The following is a 13,052-nucleotide window of genomic DNA, read 5'->3' as shown; positions in this document are numbered from 1 at the left end:
TTTGTAAGCAGGTAATTCCTGTAATATGTGGTCCTCTCTATGGCGTCCAAAACCCGACTTGTAATACGTCATAGAGTTATATAGTGAGAAACTCTATGTAAGACGTGTTTCCGGCTCCTAAAATCTTTTCCGCCGCATTCAACCAGCAAAAGCACAGCCTTTAATATTCGCATTATAAATTCAGGAGGCGCTACCATATGATGCGTGGATATGGGCACGCAACTACATTGTGATCGATAACTTTGGAGGAAGCCATCAGAAGTTTGGCAACAATGCTCCGCGATCATTGTTGCTCGTTTTTTGAGACACGAAAATGACGCCTGGCCGTCCAAGGCATTCACTGCGTTCGTACCAGTTCAAACGGGCTCGCACATGGTGCGTACATTGGAGCCAGTGGTCGTGAATTGTGCGGGTCAGACTTGCCGTGCAGCATGTTCGTTGATGGTTTCAGAAGGATGAGTTACAGTCGCTGAGGGTGGCAGCTTTTTGCTCTCACCTTGTTGTGCGTGCCTTGTGCCGCCGTACGGGCTGCGGTAGGCATGGGTGGGAAAGGGCGTCGTGGGATTCCGTTTTTGTACCTTGTTTCACCTACGCATAAATTGAAAGTTATTCAAGCACCCAGTCTGGTGATATGTCTGAATGCCGTTCGGGTTGTATCACGATGTGGCAGCGCAACGATTAAAGATTTGTTGTCGCGCGCTTGGCGCTTAATGAACCAGATATATTCGCGCATAGTTACAGATAATACCGTTCATCAGGTAATATCGCTTACGACACAGTTTCTGCAGTTAAAACTCTGCAACTGATGCATCTGAGGAGTTTAGCTGCGTGATGCTATGCAGATTCAAAGTTCATTTGACACGCATTGATGCAGGTCTATGCATGTGATGCTAGCACATGTTTATGATCGCCAACAAAAAAAAAAAAAACAAGAGGCGAAATGAAGGATTTTAGGAACTTTGACATGTGTGGAGCGTACTATCGGCGTCGAGTGAAGCGCGTGGCCGAAGCATATATGTGAAGGTAGTGCGCGTTTTCTAGTCATCATTGACAAGGCGCGCACCTCCGGTTTGACATCAATGATCAATAATGCTCCCCGCATACTGCGATATCTTTGTTTCTGTTCAGGTTCTCTTATTTGAAAGCGACAAGAAAATCGGGAAACAAAAGCTCAATCGTACAGTCCATCCACAAGGTGTCACGAAGCTTCGGGCAAAAAGCGGTGTAAAACCAATTGTCACCGTCATCATCAGCACGGGCGTTGGCGGGACGAGCGATTGAAGCGCTACTAGGAGAGGAGGGAGAGACACTCAGAAAGAAAAATGTTTTTTTTTTTTTTTTTTGAAACGAGACTAATATTTCTTTCAACTAAAATAAAATGTCGAATAAATGTTATATACGCATGACAAGGCAAGAAAAGACAACTTTTTTTTTTAATTTAGAATAAATATCTTTTTTAGCGCTGGCTATAAAAGGGGGCGTTCACGATGCAGCCAATACCTTGATGCAGGTCTTGATGTGTGCCGAAAAGGGTGCTCATAAATAGGTTACGCTACTCGTAGAGTTCACCTGTTACTATATGCCCCTCCCCCCTTTCGCTCCTTTTCCATCACACGTTTTGTTCCTTGGGTTGTGAGCCTTTCTTTGAAATCTGGTGGCGCCGTGCTTCCGAGGTGTGTTTCATAGTTGTTGAACGTGCTCATTAAAAAGTAGTGAATTTCGACCACCACATAATTGTTTACTTTAGGAACGCGCTAACTTGGGCTGATTGGTACATGTCTGAAGAAAACGAGTAACAGCGCTGAACAACGGGATGGGACTGAGACGTAGCGCTTCGTCTGTCCAAGTCACGTCCCGTGACTGGGACAGTAAACAAAACTCGTTTTGTTTACTTTAGCTGCCTTCGTACGGTTGCGCTGGCCGACGAGCTTGGCGTCCGATGATACCACCGCCACTCAACAGCCAAAGCGTTCTTCGGCCTGCAGTGGGTGCGATTTCGACACCCGCACCGCTGACGTTATGCTGCATTACTTTTCGCGCTAGAAGAACGAAACACTCTTCGAATCGAATTGCGACGCGTTTGAAAATACATTTCTAATGGCAGGTCAAAAAAATAAATTTCGTGGCTCTGGCATCAAAAATTACGCCAGTTCTGTTTTTAACGGATATGGCGTCACATTATTTTTGTTCCACTGGAAGTAACTAAGGGGTTCCTAGCACAGTGATTCATAGTGCCTTTTAACACAGGGCAGGTGTTTTAGCGTTCCCTCACCACGCAGATGGCGCTAAGCCTCATGAGCCGAAAAACTAGAAGTGAAAAACTGTACGATAACACACAGGGCAGTGCCTTGCTATTTGAGGCTCGAGCTACTTGCCTAAGAACAAAACCGTAATACCGGAGCAAATATTCGCAACAAGATGAGGGATGTGTATGCTGCAACGAAAATCTGGGGACCTGTGTGGTCCCCAGATTTTCGTCCAAGCACTTCTGGAAGATGTACGTTACCTTCAGGTCTCCCTGGGTGAATCCCTTCGCTTCTGGAAGATGTACGTTACCTTCAGGTCTCCCTGTGTGAATCCCTTCGCTTCTGGAAGATGTACGTTACCTTCAGGTCTCCCTGGGTGAATCCCTTCGCTTCTGGAAGGAATGCGAAGGGATTCACCCAGGGAGACCTGAAGGTAACGTACATCTTCCAGAAGCGCTTGGATTAAAAGTGGACGGAAGCATCAACCGGTCAGCAGTCGAGATAAACAAGAAAATCATTCACCGACGATTATGATACTCCCTAATGCGAAATTTGAGCGCAGCTCTATACGTGTTTTCATTTCGCGATGTACTGGCTGGCGCGGATAATCTGTCTCGTGCGGCACGTTGCAAACGCGTAGCGAAGTGTGGCGCGACTGCCTCGCCAATCTAGAGATCGCGAGAACGTGGGGCCAGCGCGTGGGTGACGCGAGCGCACGATTCACAGCAGCCTCCGCCGACAGACCTCCCAGACGACGCACGCTACTCTGGCGCCGTCAGCCATGGTCGCCGCACTACGCTTTTCTTCTCACGCTTTCTCCATAACCTCCTCCGCTTTCCGCCTCATGGTTCCGCACACCCAGGTTCCGCTGAACCCTCCTCTCCATTTTCCTCCTCATGTCTTTCATCACCCCCCCCCCCCCCCCGCTAACGTTGCCCCCGCTGCGCTTCGCGTTCGCTCTTTCATCCTTCGCTGCGCTAGTTTGCTCGGTTGCGCTGACGCTCACATCAGGAACAAGCGCCTAAGAGCTGTGCTCTAAAATCAGGGAAGAAATTGATACGACCGGATCCGTTACAGGCATAGGTAGCGATACCAGGTAGATAGAGAAGTTTTGAGAAAAAAAGGACAATCTATACAAAATGCTAAAATGAAAACATGTACAGTATACCTGATTAAATCAGCAGGTTTGGTGACTATTTCTCCCCGCCCTGTTTCGAAGGGGATGCCAATAAATCATCGTCATCATCGGATGGAAGCATCAACCGGTCAGCGTTCGAGGTAAGCAAGATACTTTAGATTATTGGGAAAAAAAGCAGGGAAGATGTTGATACGACCGGTTCCTTAACAGGCATATGTAGCGGTACAATTTAGATAGAGAAATTTTGAGGAAGAAAACAATTCATGAGCCATTCCACTCTGTGAAGGTGGATGACTAGCGAAGCTGTTTAGTGCACGACACAAAGGTGACACCGAATTTTGAACAAAGGTACGAACATATTTATTGCCCTGATCGGTGGTCATCGTGACGCACACACATTTGCGTATCACCTCTGTTATTAAATCTGTATGTCACGTAAGACAATGAATGACACATACCCCCTCAAGCAATGGCTCATACCCCCGTAAACGCGGCCTCCCCATTACGGAGGAGGAGGAAACAACCTTAATTCGTCAATTTGGCCTAGTTAGGGGTGGCTACCAGGCGATGCCTTACAGCCACCTCTTCGGCTCTTACGATCGCGCGAAGTTGAACCTCCAGGCTTGGGTCCCCATTACGACGACAGAATAGAAGTGAAATTCTACGCTGGAATGATGAGCGGCAACGGAGCCAGCTGTGGAAGAAGAAGAACTCGTGAGAAGTGGCACTAGCGCGTTCGCGCGGTGGCGCAGAGGGGCGCCAAATCATTCCACTTGGTTGCCTTATCAAGCACACACTATGCCACGCACTACGTCTTACATTCACAGAGACACATCGTTTTAGACACGGGTGGCCGTTAAACCGAGCTCCGACGCGAGCGCCGATATGCGCTTGCTTGTGTTGTTGGCTCTTCCACTCTCACTTTTCAGGGGAGAGTTTTTCCGCGCGGACACCATAAAATCCGGGATCCTAGCCATAGACAACTTCGCTGTAAAAAAAATATTAAGGAGACGTATACAAAATTGCTGGAATGAAAAACATGTATAGCATACGTGATTAAATCAAGCGGGCTAGGCGACTATTTGTCACCGCCCCGTTTCAAAAGGGAGGCCAATAAATCATCATCATGGTCAGCAATGAACCACCATGTTTTAAAGTATGGGCATCTATGGAAGCTTCGCTACCACGCATATTATTGACCATGTTCGTGGAGCAGTTTGCTCTAGAGGAACGAGATGGCGCTTTCGGCGGCGCGCCATACGTTGCATCAGCGAATGCGCACGAAGATGAAACCATTACCGTTTCTGCCCTGCTACGTGCGATCAGCTGTTCGAAATGCGGCTGGGTGTTCGCTAATGTACTGTGCCCAATTCATGCTGCAAAATGTGTAATGATAAAGTAAAGACATGTGCGGTAGTTAACTGTAAACATAGTGATACGCATATTAAGGAATGGAATCAACCTGTATCGCCGCTTACATAAGGACTGCCTGTGTTGCCGGCCCTTCGCGATGCGCGGCTTTCCTCGAGGATAAAAAAAAAAGTTAATTCAACCGCCAGCGCCGTATAGCTAACCTCCAAAGAAATGACCATCTCCGGAACATCGGCACTTAAGAGTGAGTACCGCTCGTTACAAAAGGAAGTAGGGGCACTTACTCGCTTAATAAGTTTCTCGCACGTTATTTACACACATCCGCGCTTACTCGCACGCAAACTTACGACCACCCTATCGCCAACGTATCAATAATAAGTGAATGGGCGCGTGCCGAAGCATGAGTGTCGGCGACTACACCGACAAAACACGAATGTTTGAAGCTGAACGTTTCGTGACGGTCCACAAAGTAAGCGAGGGACTAGCGATAATGCGTCTTTGCTACAAGCTACCGCAAAGTACAGAACATTTACATCCAAGCTTCGTGCGCAGCAAGAACAAATCTATCGCAGCAGAGCACACCCGCGAGCGATTGGACTGAAAACAAACAATCAGATAGTGGCCGCACCGAGGAACTTTACTGAGTCAGAAACATGACAAGCCGCTGCTTCAAAATGTTTGCCAAATAAAGAACGAAGAGGACACTGATCCCGATTTAATTCATAAGCGGAAAGCTTGGACAGCTTGGAATACATTTCTAGCCCCGTTTTTAGTACAAGCACCGTATACGCTGCTCGCGCAGTTTGGACAAGGCGTAATGAGCTCTGAAAGCTCATTACGCCTTGTCCGAACTTACATGTCCTCTAAAGCTGGGGTCAAAGCTTCGTGTCGTGCACAAAGCCACCGTTTACGACATGTTACTCTGAAAGCTTCCATGTCCTCTAAAGCTGTGGTCATAAGTTCGTGTCGTGCACAAAGCCACCGTTTACGATATGCGTCGAAACGGAGGTTTGCTGCGCCGCACCGGCGTCACGCGCTTGCATTTTAAACGCGGAGACATGCAATGGAGGCAGCTGAGGCAAGCAATAGACGCGTCACCACGTGATCAAACACGGCAGCGCCCACGGGATAGCCGCGAAAAGGGTCAATACAGCGGAGCTGTTAAGTATAAACCGCATGCAAGCGATCTTGCGCGGGACAGCAACAGGCGATGCAATTAAGATGGCTGTCGCGTTCGCTCGTCGCCTATAGGTCGTGCACGCGAGCGACGACTTTGAGCGACGTCTTCCCGGTGTTGCCGATATGAGGGCAGCAAATACGCGCCGAAACTGGCGTGACGCGTGCTTTTTTAATTTAAGTTAATGTGTTTTACTCTAAAGAATAGCATAAATATTTCAAAAGATCTTGCACTAGGTTCTTATCCTTGCTCGTATCAAAATTTAGTCGTTTGCTCGTTCCCTGCGACAATCGGTAGTACGTGACTGATGTGCATCCCGTTCCGGCTTCGCGCTATTGACTAGTCGCTCATATATCACTTTCGGGCGACCGAGCGACGAATTCTAGATTTCCAGAACCGCGCGATTGAGCGACAAGACCGAGCGATCTGTTAGCGCGACGGCCTGTTTCGTCGCTCGAAGCCGTCGCTCGTCGCCGTCGCGCACAAAATCGCTCTCATACTCTCATGAGTTTGGTCCGTGCGCAGCGATGTTCGCAGCATGGCAAGGTCGGATGAGGGGCAAGGGAAAGCTCTCGAGAGGGAAGAGAGTGTGGCGAGGGGGAGGACGGAGGTGAGTGAAGAGGACGACCGGCGGCACAGGTGGCAGGGCGGATTTGAGCGGGAGCGGAGCCAATGCACAGCGCACCGAGCGCACGTGGTATGACGTTAGTAATGACGTCAGTGCTCCCTACTCACAGGCGCGCTCTCACATCTGGGGGCTTCTTTCTCGCCCTGGACTTTCTCGACGTAGCGCAATGGCGAAGCCGACCGCTAGAACTCCCGAAGAAGAAGCCGCTCGATTGGAACGCCGTAGAGAAGCGGCTCGTGAGCGTGCTAGGAAACGGAGAGCCAATCCCGAGCAACGGGCAAGGGAAGTTGAAGCCAATCGTCGCCGAAGAGAAGATGCAGGTGCTCGAGCAAGGGAAGCGGAGACTAAGCGTCGGCGAAGAAATGACGATCCCGAGTTTCTCGCCAATGAACGAGCATCGGCATTGATGTCGCACAGATGTCGCACAGCTAAGAGATACCATAGCAATAGTGATAGCCAAGCAATGCTTAACTCCATTAAACCTTGCTTAGTTTTGATCCTGCTTTGCTAAACCACACTCTTCTTCGCCTAGCTTTGCACAACTTAGCACAACCTTGCTGAGGCTTCCCCTCAGCTCCACTGGTCATTGGTGTTTGCGATAGCAAAGTCACGCGAAGCACTTTAGGGGCCGAAGTGCGAAGCACTTTAGGGGCCCAGGCTGTCGGTGTCGGCGTCCGTCATGATCACGCTCGGCACATGTGCTCAAAACAGGGTCAAAACAGGTGCAGAATTGATCAAAACCACTTCAAAATACACTAACATGATTCAGAATAATTTAAAAGACAGTAATTATCAAGCATTAAGCGCATTAATCAGCAGAAACTCGTTAAAATCGGATCCGAAACGCCAGACAGGCAACAGCGCAGCGCAAGAGAGGGCGCCACCACCCCACAAGCGCACGATTGCTCCTCCCTCCAGCGCTGCTATAGCACCGTCGCATCACTGCTGGAGTGACCTAGAATACCGGGAGAGTGGCCAAAGCATAGAATAAAGAACCAGGCCAAAGCGCCGCGCGAATACATGGGGGAGCGTAAAGCTTTTCCGGGGAACTGCGACGCCACGGCGCTGCTGTGCCGGACCCGTTAAAACCCCTATATCGGAAAACTACTGCCACTTACTCTCTCCTCCGCCATCTCCTCTCCCAAAACGCTTGTTTTTTCTTTAATTTTTGCTTGCGAAAGCAAGTCCACGGTGGGCCCCTCGAAAGCTCCCGTTGAAGCTTTCAGGCCGCCGGTTGGCGCTGAGCCGTGCTCCCTCAGGGGCTGCAGAAAATAGCGCCAACCTTTCCTCTCCAAATGAACCACTTAGTAGCCGGCGGCGACAGTGGCTGAGCACAGCGACTTTCGACATGGCTCTGAGGCGGAAAAAAAAAAAAAAAAGAAGTGAAAGCGTGCGCTATCACCGTCCAATCGGAGATACAGGAGAGAGAGAAGCGGCTTTGTTCCAAGGATGGCGGTACTTTTCCGAAGGTATTGGGGGCGAGCTCCCCCACTGGAAAAGCTGGCGCCACCGTCGGTGTGACGTGGTATGAGGGATCACGTGCACACAGCGGCCGCGTCATCTACTTCGGAAGCGCCGAAGCGAGCTGAAAACGAAAGTTTAGTCCCACCTGCGCTACGGTTCTGATCCGTACGAGGGAAGTGCCGGACCCGTGGGCTTTCTCCGCTGTGTAGCTGCGCCAAAACGGTGAGCGTCAGCTACACGCTTGATATTTTGGTCGCTATTAGCAAACATTGCCATAATTTATCTCCTATAAAATACTACGTTACTGCAAGATAATACTGCAGCGACTCACCGCACCGAGAACGCGTTTTGTGTGCTGTAAATACGGGGATTTCGCATATTTCCTTCTATGCTTGCAGATTTGTCACCACAATGGTCCGCATTTACACGGCTGTTTCAGGCGCACATTCTGCTCGTACTTCATCGTGAGCGGAGGTATTTTAATTTAGTTAAGTGTGTGCATGACGGACGTAAACGTGCTGCAAAATAGAATAAGCACGAGATAGCGCGCCTAACCAGGACCACCGTGACCAAGACCACGAAGCAGATATAAACGGCTTGCACATGTTAACGCTTTGCGCCATTCATTTAGTTTCTTTTATTTCATGCGTTCGATTTGCTTTACACGATTGCAATTACAAGTTGAGTTACTGAAATGTCTGGAATAATTAAAATTATTTAGAAGTCACTGATTACAAACATACACACATAAAGTTAAACCAATGAACACCAACGCCGAGGTGCGAGTGCCACTATGAGACACCTAAGTCAAAGATTAGGGTCGCCTACCATTATTTTTCTTTTATCCTCGAGAAAAGTCGCGCATCCCGAAGGGCCGGCAGCACAGGTGGTCGTTATGTAGCAGCGGTCCGTGGACTTGGTCACGCAGGTTCATTCCATTCCTTAAAATGCCAGTCACGATTTTTGCAGCCAACTACTGCACACGCCTTCCCTTCGCCGTTCCACATTTTGCAGCATAAATGGAGCACAGTGCGTTAGCGAACACCAAGTTGCACCTCCGATATTGGGTATGTCCTGCGTAAGGATAACGGAAGCTCAAGGTTGGGGAAGGAGGGGCTGAACCCACCCCTTCCCTCCTTGAAGGCCCTGTCTACAGCAGTCATATAGTCGTGTGACCGTTGTAAACGCGTCCTCGCGATATGTACTGACAGGAAATTTTCGGCTTTATATATATATATATATATATATATATATATATATATATATATATTGCTTTAAATTAAGCTCATTCACCTCAATACCCGAGAAAAAAAATAATGGTAACCCTCAGGGCGCCCTAAATAATCTACTAGGGTTGCTTTTTTACAACCAGTTTCAATTTCGTTTATTTGGAGGTCTATGTGTCGGGACGTCATGAGACAGAAAAATGGTCACGTGGAACAGAAAATCACCACGTCCTGGCACTCGCTCGGTAGCAGTAGCAGCATGTTGCGGTATAGCAACCTACCGGACCACCGAGCGAATGCTAAAATGTCGTGATGTTCTCTACCCACGTGACCCCTTCTGTTTCATGACGTCAGTGCACATAGACTTCATGGAGGAAGGAAATAAACTAGGGGAAAGCATTGCATCACGCAACCAGTTTTAGCAAGCGAACTCTCTGTGAACCATTCTCTTTGCTTTTTTTTTTTTTTTCTCGCAGTATCGGGCCAACACGCGCCCTCTGACACTATAGGCGTGTTGGTCGGGAATGTTTAATTCCCGGTAGTTTTTAAACGATGCGTACTTGTTTGGCTGCCCTGCCTTTGCCTGCAGAGCGGGAGCACTGAAACTTACCGCGCGCTCTGACTTGACGATCACTTGCTGGGTCGATATACGCTTTGTATCAATCGTGTTGCGCAATTAATGCTTTCATAACTATTCATTCGTCCATTGTAGACCTGAGAAATCAAACCGAAACTGGTTGCAGATAAACTATTATAGCAGATTGTTTAAGGCACCCTGAGGCCTTCCAGTATATTTTTCAAGGGTTTCGAGGTCTATAACTTTCAATTAACGCAAAGAGGTTACAACTGTTATTTCAGTACTCCGTTAAAGTAATGGAAACACCAATGTAACCACAAGTACCGAGACCTCCGCGCATGTGAATGTACTCGGGGTGTTTGAACGGAACCGAAGTGGCGTGAAGTCCTTACGGCCACAAGGTGATTCAGTTTCATCGGTTACTGACATGACACGTCCGTGCCTTCCTTTCTGTGCGGGGTTAACGTGCGACGTATCGGTTATTGGCCCGACTTGTCGGAATTATGTTTATTGAAACCACGCACCTTATAATCGGGGCACATCATATATAATAAAAAAATCACGCAGGAACTCCATTGGAGTTGTCTACGTATGCGTAAGCATTGTGCCACTTGCTCATCTCCACGCAGCGTGGTGTCCTTATCAATCTTATCAAACTTTATCCGACCAGCATAAACACTGATCAAGCTTTGTCGGTCGTTTTCAACCTTATCGGATTACATGCTACCCTTATCAACCCTTATCGGTTGTTATCACCCTTATCGGACTCGATAAGGGTGCTTATCGGTCGTTATCAACCTGCGAAAGTGGGCGTACAGCGACGCTGTTTCAAAACCACCACTACTACAACTGTTGAGAGGGGTATGCAATGCTTTATTGATGGTTTGGATGCTTGTTTCGAGCTTGTTCTTTATTGAAACGTATGCTGTTCTGCGTGTTCTGTAGGGGATTTCAATAAATGTATACACCGTTCACTTCACTTTGCTGAGCGCTTGTAGCGTCAACATAACGGGGGTATGTGCCATTGTATTTTTTTGCTTGCTTACGGAGGTATGATCTATTGTATTCGTCTTACATGATGGACGGACAGGTCTTTGGTTGGGTAGGCATCGAAATATTTACGCACTTAAAATCTGCGCTGACATTATTTGCAATAGATGTCCCCTTTCGGCGGGTCGCCATCGCAAAACATTAGCACTGAAGTCATATCAGCGGGCACCCGGATAATATTTATGTTTGGCTAATGTAACTAGGTCACATGTACCTGAAGTTTAATTAAACCTGACTGGGTACTTATGCACATATAGGACAGACTCGTCCAAACCTAAATCTATCAAGTGATGTTTCTTTTACACAGCCGACAAGCTATACAGTCACTCCAAGTTTTTAGACGAATATTAACTCTCTTGATTGTTTTGATGAATAAAGGGTTGTTAAGGGTGTAGGGTAGGGTAAACCACAAAAAAAGTTTTTCGCAATTTTGACACAGAAAAATTGACTGCACTATGAGGAACAAACCCGCGAAAGTGCGGCCTTGAGCTACCGCTCAAAGTGGTTTAAATGTCGCGCCGAAGTGTGCCGCGCGCCCTGGTGTTTAAAGATGGCAGAGGGAGTTCGAAGGCTCGTTTGTTTATCGCTGTCTTTCGCGTTTTTCTTTTTTATTATAATGAAGTTTTTTTTGCTTATGTGTTTGTAAAAAGTGAATAATCTGTACTAAAATATTTTATATTGTTGAAAATATTTGCTTTTATAGGAGATGTGCCGCTAGTGGTGCTGGTGTAGCTCGTTTTGTCTTTCTTTGTTATTGCTTTAACCATTCTGGTTGTGGTTGCCTCTGGCCTCTGTTTCGCTTTTGAAGTGTATTACTTGCCCAGAAAATGGCACGATCGTCCAGAAAATGGAGCAGAAAGAGATCTTTCAAAGGTAATCGGTTCACTAGCAAAAATAGCTTTGAGAAACCGGCACGACGAAGCGCAACCCTCACGAAACTTGGTGAGAGAAACCATCGATGTATACAGATGGCGCAAGTACGACCGGCCGCCGTCTAATCGACTTCGATCTTCTCCACAGCTTCTTGCAAGATGTTGCTGTGTGTAAAAAGTGCAACAAGGTATAAATAATTTTGGATGAAACTATTGACAGGCGAAGCGGTTTGGTATCCTCAATAAATGTCAGCTGCAATGAGTGCGATGCTCTCAATGTGCTCGAGAGATCCAGGCGCACTGCGGGCATCGTCTTGGAAGTAAATCAAAGGTTCGTTTATGCCCTTCGCACCCGTGGAAAAGGATTGACATCCGGTCGTATCATGTGTGCTGTGCTCGTTCTACCGCCACCGCTAACTAAGCTTGCGCCGTACAACGCGAGGCTTTTTGACGCATCCACGACCGCTGTGAGCAATAGAAGGGCAAAAACTGCCGAATAACTGAAGAAAGGGAGCTGAAAACTGCGGTCACAGTGGATGGCACATGGATGAAGCGGGGTTATTCTTCACTACATGGCGTCGTAGCAGCCGTGCTCACGTTGGTTTCGACGGGAATTCAGGGCGCAGGCTCCTTTCCCAAGCGTATCCACCCCTGAAGGAAGCCGAACGCCAGGCCGGGGTACGCTTGTACCCTTTTGAACCAGTGGGTGCCCGGCGGCGGTGGGAATCGAACCCACAGCCTCCCGCAGCCGAGGCGGGCGTTCTACCACTAGGCCACGGCTGCGACACAGGAAAAGTGCTCAACTTCAAAGTAGAATCTAAGTTTTGCTACATGTGTGCCCGCAACCTTCACACAGACGACAACTTGAGTGAATGTAACATTACCTACGATGGGCCATCTGGTGGAATGAAATCTGCTGGAACTCTAAAAATGTTTGGACGCACTGTTGAAAAGCATCAACTAATGTACACAACTTACATCGGGGATGGAGACAGCAATTGAGACGCATATTGCCGTCGGAGACTCACAGCCCTACGAGTAGGCCTTAGAAAACCTAAAGCAGTTCCACTCTAACGTGAAATCTGATGATCTGCTAAGCACGCCGTGCCCCTGTGTTTCTGTTGCTTGTGCTCCGGGTTTTCTTGTCGGCGTTTCCGTGCCGATGCAAATTCAGCTTTCACCACACTGGAATTTTGCTGCCTTCGTATTCGCGCCGCTTCTGCTCGCTTCGCCTTCACCTCCGGATTTGCGTGCTGGCGTCGCTGTTTCTCCCAGGCTAGTGCCCGTTTACGCTCCATACGTC

The sequence above is a fragment of the Dermacentor silvarum genome, chromosome 9 (genome assembly GCF_013339745.2).
Source record: "Dermacentor silvarum isolate Dsil-2018 chromosome 9, BIME_Dsil_1.4, whole genome shotgun sequence".
NCBI lineage: Eukaryota > Metazoa > Arthropoda > Arachnida > Ixodida > Ixodidae > Dermacentor > Dermacentor silvarum.
Note: the sequence above shows the minus strand (reverse complement) of the source record.